We start from the raw sequence: 8,911 nt of genomic DNA on the forward strand, positions 1-8,911 counted from the left end.
AAAAAGAACAAACAAGTCTGTCTCAGAGGTGCAAACAGGATGCCTCTTTGAGGCAAGGTGAAACCTGATCTCATATACTTTGGGTATGTTGTCAGGAGAGGCCAATCTTTGGAAAAGAATAACAAGCTGGGAGAGATGAAGGGTCAGACAAAGAAAGGAAGACTCAACAAGATGCACTGACAAAAATAAAAATGAGGTGCACTGATACTATGAGTCTTAGGCAACTTGATGGCACCTAACAAGAACAAAAATACAAGATCATGATTAAATCTGTAAGCAAACTAAGTATAGAAAGAAACTTCCTAGGGGAGCTCTGGTGGCCTAGTGGCAAGAAGCTGCAATGCAATCCCAGAGGAACACGGTTCGAGTCCACCAGATGCTCTGCCGGAGAAGGAGGCGCAATATCCTCCTGTACCAGTCAGATCTGATTTGACGGTACACGCACACAAAATAATAATTTTTAAAAAGTAATAAAAAAAAAGAAAGAAACTTCCTTAATCTGAGAAAGAATATCTACAAAAGGTCTATTGTTACTGTTGTTGTTTGATGCCATTGAGTCAACTACATCTTGTAGTGACCCTGTGAACTCTGATCAGAACCTTGCCCAGTCTTGCACCAGTCTCACCATAGCCGCCATTCTTGAGCACATTGTCACAGTAACTGTATCAGTTCACCTTCTCCAGGGTCTTCCTCTCTGTATTTGATCTTCCACCTTTCCTAGAATGAAGTCTTTTTCCAAGGACTAGCCCTTCCTGACAACATGAGCAAAGAATGTGAGACTAAGTTTCACCATCCTCAACTATAAGGAGTAACCTGGTTGAACTTCATCCAGTATACATTTGTTTGTTCTTTTAGCAGTATATAGTATATTCAACTCATCCCCAACAATATAATTCAAAGGCATCAATTCTGTCATCCTTATTCATTGCTCAACTTTCAAATGCATATGAAACAATTACAAATACCATGTTCCTGGATCAGGTGCACCTTAGTCTTTAAATTGCTATCTTTCTTCCTTAACATTTAAAAGAGGTCTTTATCAGCAGATTTTCCCCAATACCAACATCTTTTCATTTCTTGACTGTTCTTCTATGGTTGTTCATTATGGATCCAAGTAAAAGGAAATTGTTGACATCTTTAATCTTTTCTCCATCATGATGTTTCATATTGACCCAATGGTGAGGACTTTTGTTTTCTTTGTTGCTGAGATGTAATCCATACTGAAGGTGGTAATCCTTGCTCTTCTGCAGCAAGCACTTTAAGTCGTCCTCATTTTCAGCAAGCAAGATTTTGTCATCTGGATTATGGAAGTAATTGAGATGTCTTCCTCTCATCCTGATGCCACATTCTTCCTCATTAAGTCCAACTTCTATAATGATTTTTTTCCTTCCTTTCTTTTCTCGTGTGTGTGTGTGTGTGTGTGTGTACCATCAAATCAGATCTGACTGGTACAGGAGGAGATTGCCCCTCCTTCTCCAGCAGAGCATCTGGTGGATTCGAACCACGCATCTCTGGGACTGCAGATTTTCTTGGAATAGAGATTGAACAGATGTAGAGAAAGGATACAACCCTGCCATATACCTTTCTTGATTTTAAATCATTCACTGTTCCCTCTGTTTGGACAACAGCTTCTTGGCTTAAGTATTATTTCACATGAGCACAATTGACTGTTCTGAGGTTCTCATTCTACACAAAAGTTCTATTGTCAACATTTATACTTCATAAGGAATATTGAATACTGATTCCTTGATGTCAGAAACAAGGCAAAAATGTGCACTGGTTGTTTTTGTTTAGCCATAGTACTAGTGGCTATAAGTTAATAAGAAAAAGTATAATGATTTAAAAATAAGAAGTAAAATCCTTGTCTGAAGGTATGATTGTGTACATAGACTTCTAAAAAAATCTAGAAATGAAGTATAGAGTTAATAAGACTGATGGATACATGAGTGATTTATATTTTTAATTCGTTTTATTTCTATATATCATCAACAATTAGAAAACATAATTTTTAAAAAATTTATTATTATTATTCTTTTTTATGTGTGTACCATCAAATCGGATCTGACTGGTACAAGAGGCAATTGTTCCTCCAGCAGAGCATCTGGTGGATTTGAACCATGCACCTCTGGGATTGCACTGCAGTCACCAGAGCTCACTAAAAAAATAGAATTTGAAAACAAGAATATTTATTATTGTTATGTGCCATTGAGTCGCTTGTGACTCAAAGTGACCCTATGTACAACAACTCTTGAACCCTGCTCTATCCTAAACTAACTTTATTGTCTCTGACACACCTACTCTCATTACCCCAGTCACTGAATCAATCCATCTCATCGAAGGTCTTCCTCTCTTGCGCTGTTCCTCCACCCTTCCAAGCATGATGTCCTTCTCCAAGGGCTGGTCCCTCCTTGCAACATGCCCAAAATATGTTAGATGGAGCTTTAGGATCCTTGCCTCCAAGGAGAAGCCCAGCTTCACCTTCTCCAGGATGATACTGTGTGTTCTCTTAGCAGTCATCAAATGCCTGGGCATAAATGCAGTGAAATATGTGTAAGAGTCTCAAACTGAAATCTTTACATTTGATTCAGGAAATAAAAGAAAGCCCAAATAAATGAAAAGATATGCCATGCTAATAGGGAATGACTGAGATAGTCATATACTGTTAAAACAAACCAGATGGTGTCCTGTTGTTTCCAATTCATGGTGAGCTCATGCATTTCAGAATAGAAGTGTACTCCATAGGGTTTTCAATGGCTGTGACTGTTAGTAAATAGTCCTCCAGGCCTTTCATACTGGGCACCTCTGAATAGATGTAAATTGTCCACCTTTTGTTAGCTGAGCACTTAACCTTTGTGCTACCCAGAGTCTCCCTCATATATTGGTACTGTTCTTATTAGATACCACTAAGTCAGCTCAGTCTCTCAGTGACCCTGTGTAAACTAGAACAAAGCCCTGATGGTTCCTGTGCCACCCTCACATTCTCCTCTGTTCTGTTGTGATCACTATGTCAACCCATCTCATTGGGGTGGGGGTGGGGGTGGGGTGGTGTGTATGTGAAATGAAGATTCACCATCCTAAACTTCAAGGGATATTCTGGCTACGTCTTCCAAGATAGATTTCTTCACTGGCAGTCCCTGATAGATTAAATACTCTTCCTCAACACTTCAATTCAAAGGCATCAATTCTAGTAAAACATTTATTGGGACCCAAGTGGGGTAGGGGTAGGAGGGGATGGGTGAGGATGGATAGGGGTAAAACCACAGGTTGCACAGTTTGGTGAGTGGAGGGGTGTGTGTGAAGGAAATAGGAAGGATCTAAGAGGGACCTGAAAAGATTGGATAATGATATAAACCATAATGCATGGGAATGATTGTATGAAGCACAATGTGAATGAAGAATAGCACGAAACAAAATATATACAACATTGTGAGCAAACCAATATAAAATAAAAATTTATTTAAAAAGGCATCAATTCTTCAGGCTTCCTTGTTCATTGTCCAACTTTCGTATGCATATGAAGCAATTAAAAATGCTCTTTTGGGTTAAGGGCATAGTAGTCTTTAAAATAATAGTCTTGCTCTTTAGAATTCTAAAGAGGTTCTGGGGAGCTCTGGTGGCCTAGTGGCAAGGAGCTGCACCTACAATCCCAGAGGCACATGGTTCAAATCCACCAGATGCTTTGCCGGGGAAGGAGGGACAATCTCCTCCTGTACCAGTCAGATCTGATTTGACGGTATACTCACACAAAAATAATAAAAATTTTTAAAAAAGAATTCTAAAGAGGTTCTTTGAAGAAGATTTGGTTAATGTAATACATTATTTGATCTCTTGACTGCTGCTTCCATGGGTGTTGATTGGTGTTGTTAAGTGCCATCAAGTTGAGAATGACTCATAATGACACTATGAACAAAAGATCTGAACCCTGTTCTATCCTGTGCCATCCTCACACTTCCTGACAACACCCAAGAGTCCATTGCAGCAGTCACTATGTCAATCTACCTTGTTAAGGGTCTTCTTCTCCTTCACTACCTCTCCACCCTTCCCAGCATCATGTCCTTCTCCAAGAAATAGCACCTCCTAGCAACATGCCCAAAGTATGTGAGGCAAAACCTCATCATTCTCACTTTTAAAGAGCACTCTGGCTGCATCTCTAAGGCATATCTCTTTGTTCTCTGGGCTGTCCATGGAATGTTCAGTGCTCTTCTCCAACACCACAGCTCAAAGGTGTCAATTCTTCTTTTTCTGTCATCCTTACTCACTGTCCAGCTCTCAGATGCATAGCAAGTAATCAGAAAGACTATGGCCTGAGTCAGATGCACCATAGTCCTCAAACTGATATTGTTACTCCTCAAAAATTTGGAGAGGTCCCTAACTGAAGATTTTCCCAGTGAAATGTGTCTCTTCATTTCCTGACTGTTGATTAGGCTCTAAATAAAATTAAATCCTTGACAACATCAAATTTTTTTAATTTGTCATTATCTTCCAACTGTCCAGTTGTGAGGATTTAGTTTTCTTTTTTTTTGCATATGCACATTCATATTTATTGCTGCTTTGTTCACAATAGCAAAGAGTTGCAAACAACCAAGGTGCCCATCAACAAATGAATGGATAGAGAAGCTGTGGTATATTCACACAATGGAATACTATGCTGCAGTGAAAAACAAGGAACTCAGGAAATATTATACAAAATGAGTGACCCTGGAGGACATTATTATACTGAGTAAAATATCTCAGTCAAAAAAGGACAAATATTGCATAGGGCCACTGTCGTGAAACGGGACTGACATCAGAGTTGAGGAAAGACAGAGAAGGAGGGGATGAAGATATATAATGTATTGAAACAGATGAAGGAGAGAACAGTATAACACGTTGCCGCAAATGAAGGCAAATGTGTTTTGTTGTTGTTTTTTTTTTTATTGGGAAAACATACTGGGGGTACAAGGAGGTGAGGGTTGGGGGCAGAAGGGTGAGGATGGGCCGGGATGCAGTTGCAGAGCTTCACAGTTTGGTCGGTGGGGGGAGCAGGTGAAGGAAAGGATGAGGATCCAGTGGGGACCAGATGCTACAGAGGTATGACAAGCATTTTCCAATGGTAATTAAACCAACTGTCTTATTGATTTGGGAACTGGATGCCGACTCTCTGGCTTCTTCATGCTGAACAGGGGCGTAGATGTAAAGGGGGGAAGGGAAGAGGCTTTATCACCTTACTGGTGGTCTTGGGTTACAGCTCCTTGCCTTCTTGTTCTGTTAGAAGATATTTTCCTGTCATTTGCTCCCCTCTGGACTGCAAAGTGTTTTCCCAGGTGGGTCCAGTGGGGATGGCTGTTTGAACTCAGAGGCTCCATCCTTCTTTGCTTCCTTAGCTGTCAGTTGTATTTCCTTTTTGCCACTGGCACTGGGTTCAGGGTCAATTCTGGAGTAAAACTCAGTGTTAAGGTTACTTATAGGAAAGGGAGCAAACCTAGAGAGAACAAACTTGTGAGTTAAAAATGGAAGGGCTTTGAGGGTGTTGCTTTCAGGTTTACTGGGGGAGAGGGTGGCGGAAGGTGGCCTAGATAACATTCTCTGGATACCCTAGGCATTCTTTTTTTTTTCCTTCCCCTCCTAGGGGTCAGATGGCACAATCTGGGCACTGAGGAGCTCACCATGAGGGCTGCAATGGCTCACCCCAAGCCGGGGGCAAAGGGCAGCCTGTCCCAGGCAGGGCAACACCCCCCAGGAGCTGGCTGGTATACTCCCCCTCCAATTGCCCCTACCCCAGTCTGGTCCCCTCGCCTGACCGAGGACTATGTGGTCAGGGATAGTGTCTCCAATTCCAGCACTTCCACTTTTACCCCCTCATAAGAGGTCATAGTGTATTTTGAAGTAGGTGTCAGTGCCCTCCCCCTTTATATATGGTAAAGGGAACCTGAGAATTGTGAACAGACTCCCCCCAGGTCTAACCATCTTTTGGCAGAAGCATTCAACAGAACAAAATATGTGGTGCATTTAGGATGTCGGTCCTCTTGTGCATGCTGCCACTGTCATCAGACTCACAGTGACTTTCAGCAATCCATTGTATAGGTAATTGTCTTCTTTGGCCTGTCCAAGGAAACCCAAAAATGCAGATGGCAGAGAACGCATCCCATCTCCCACCTCCCACACAAGCTGCCAGCGGGGGCGTGTGTGCCCCCCCAGTGCAGGCTGCCGGTGGGGTGTGTGGGCCCCCTCAGCGAGGGCGGCCATTGGGGGCGCCCGGCGGGCACGTGGCCTCCCTCGCGCGGGCGGCCGGCGGGTGCCCTTTCCCCCACCGCAGCCATCCTGGCTCCAAGAATTCTCCCCAGAACAAGTCCACCTTGTGGCAGTGTGGTGGCTTCACTGCACCAGTCTTGAGGAGGGCCAGTGCCCAGCATCCATCCTGGGTGAGGGAATCCATTGGTTCTGGCTGTGGAAGCCTCATGGAGCTACGGAGGCTGTGTGGTGTGGTGCGGGCTCTGTGGGAGGGGGTTGGGAGCCGTGAGACTCACCCATTCCTCCTTGGGAATCCTTGAATTCATGTTGTTGAGCCTCGATCTTCACTGAGGGCCAGTCATCAACTGTTTAACTGTTCAATTATCAATAAGCCAAAGTCTGTAGAAGGCCATAGTGGCCCTGCTTTAAATGGTTCACTTCTCCTGCAGCTCACCACGCTGTCTTTGCCTCTGCCACCATCTTGGATCTGGCAAATATCGATTTTCGTTTTCTTAATGTTGAGGTATAATCTATTCTGAAGTTTATAGTCTTTTTGTTTAGAGTCAACCAGAACCAGGTGAGTGGGCCTTGTATTTAAAAGGTGATTGGGTCCTAAGTCTCCAATTTGGAGGCTGGTATGTGAAGTGGTGGATTCTGTGTGAAGGTGAGTTTCTTTTTGGGTTGAGGGTCCAGTGTGGACTGTTGGGTTGTTTTTTGTTTTGTTTTTTTATTTATTTTGTTCACAGTCGTCTGTGAGCTGACTGGATTTGCTGGATTTAACAATGAGCCATGGGTTGGAAGCCTCTTGTTTGGATTCAACCAGGACCAGGTGGGCAGGCCTTGTATTTAAAAGTTCATTGAGAGGCTGATGGACCTATGGGATTCGAAGAGGTGTTGGGTTCACGTTCATGCTGCAAGCAGCGAGGTTGTGCTGCTAGCACAAAGGCCTTGCCTCTGGCAGTTCAAATCCACCACTGAGCACCTCAGCAGCTGAAGGATGGGTAATCTCCCTTGTAATTGACAACCTCAGAAACCCAATGGAGAGAGTCAGCTAGGAAAGCATGCTGGAACCTCAAGAGAATGATGTACTTGAACTCCCAGATTATGAGCATGTGGAAGATGAAACCTTTCCTCCTTTTCCACCTCCAGGTTCTCCAGAGAGAGATGGTGAAGAAGCTGAACTTGATGAAGAGTCAGAGAGAAGAGTACCTGTTCCTGTGCCTCCAAAGAGAACAGTTAAAAGGAACTTACCCAAGCTGGATGCTCAGAGATTAATTTCAGAGAGAGGGCTTCCAACAGAACTTAAGGCATATGTTTGATAATGTAAAGTTCAAAGGTAAAGGTCATGAGGCTGAAGACTTGAAGAAGCTAATCAAACACATGGAGCAATGGGCACATAGGCTGTTCCCTAAACTACAATTTGAGGATTTTGTTGACAGAGTTGAATACCTGGGAAATATAAAGGAAGTTCAGACCTGTTTAAAACGAATTCAACTTGACCGCCCTATTGTACATGAAGATTTTTTCAACAATAATGATGAAATAGTAGAAAATAATGACCATGATATAACTGCTACTGAATTAGATCCATTTTTGACAAGCTCATATGCAACTGAAAGGTTTACTCCTGAGTCAAGTAAAAGCCGAACAGAAGAGCAGCAACAGAGAATTGAGAGAAATAAACAACTGGTCTTGGAAAGAAGGCAGGCAAAGCTTCTGAAAAACAGTCCCAAGGAAATGACTTGCTAGTGGACACACCCAGGACACACCCAATTGGTGAGGTTAATACAAGTGAAGATCAAAAAGAAGAGGTATCAAATGGATTACATGAAGACAGTCTAGAAAACTACACAATGATGTTGCCAATACTGTAAATGTAAAGGAGGAATCAGAGAAAACACAGCCGGACCAGTCTTTTTAAATGTACAGCAGTAATTTTAAGCTGGACTCATGATTTTGAACAGGCCTCAACAAGAGAGAGTGAATATTAGCTTGCTAACCTTTCTACGGGGGTTAACTGTGCCCAATACATTCCCGACTACCGCTAAGTGAATATCCTTACCTAGTAAAGGTTTCTGTTTAAAAAAAAAAGTTCATTGAACCTTCAGGCCTGATGTTAATTATGTTTGGGAAGAACATTCTTCTAAGTGATACAGCACTGGTCAGTCAATTTCCATTTCTGGGGTAACTTGGGGTTGCTGTGATGCTGAACCATATGCCACTGGTGTGTCAAATGCCATAACGGTTTTCCATGGTGGACTGTGCTTGGTGGAACTTCCAGACTGAGACAGGCTTGGAAGCAGGAGTAACATCCACTTCCTAAACAACATGCCTCTGGAAACTCTATGAATATAGAGAAACAATGATAGTTATAGAACAGGGTTCAAGTCTTTTGTTCATAGGGTTGCTATGAGTTGTCTCTACTTGATGGTACTTAACAACAAAGGTTTTTTTTTCACATTTTCATTTGATTGAAATCCCATTGATTTTTCACATACTCACAGACATTCATTGATTTCACATGCAAGCAAGATTCTACTGAAGATTATCTAAAAACGACTGGAACAGTACATCAGCAGAGAACTGCCAGAAGTCCAGGCTGGGTTTAGAAGGGGTCGTGGTACTAGGGATATTGTAGCTGATGTCAGATGGATCTTAGCTGAAAGCAGAGAATACCAGAAGAATGTCTATCTGTGTTTCA

At 42.5% G+C, this 8,911-nt stretch overlaps 1 pseudogene; it reads left to right on the plus strand.

Moving 5' to 3' along the window:
* Positions 1-7,271: 7,271 nt before the first annotated feature.
* Positions 7,272-8,131, plus strand: LOC102877042 (annotated as a pseudogene).
* Positions 8,132-8,911: the final 780 nt, after the last annotated feature.

This window comes from Elephantulus edwardii, unplaced genomic scaffold, assembly GCF_000299155.1.
Source record: "Elephantulus edwardii isolate Elephantulus edwardi_28Jun2011 unplaced genomic scaffold, EleEdw1.0 scaffold00005, whole genome shotgun sequence".
Classification (NCBI taxonomy): domain Eukaryota; kingdom Metazoa; phylum Chordata; class Mammalia; order Macroscelidea; family Macroscelididae; genus Elephantulus; species Elephantulus edwardii.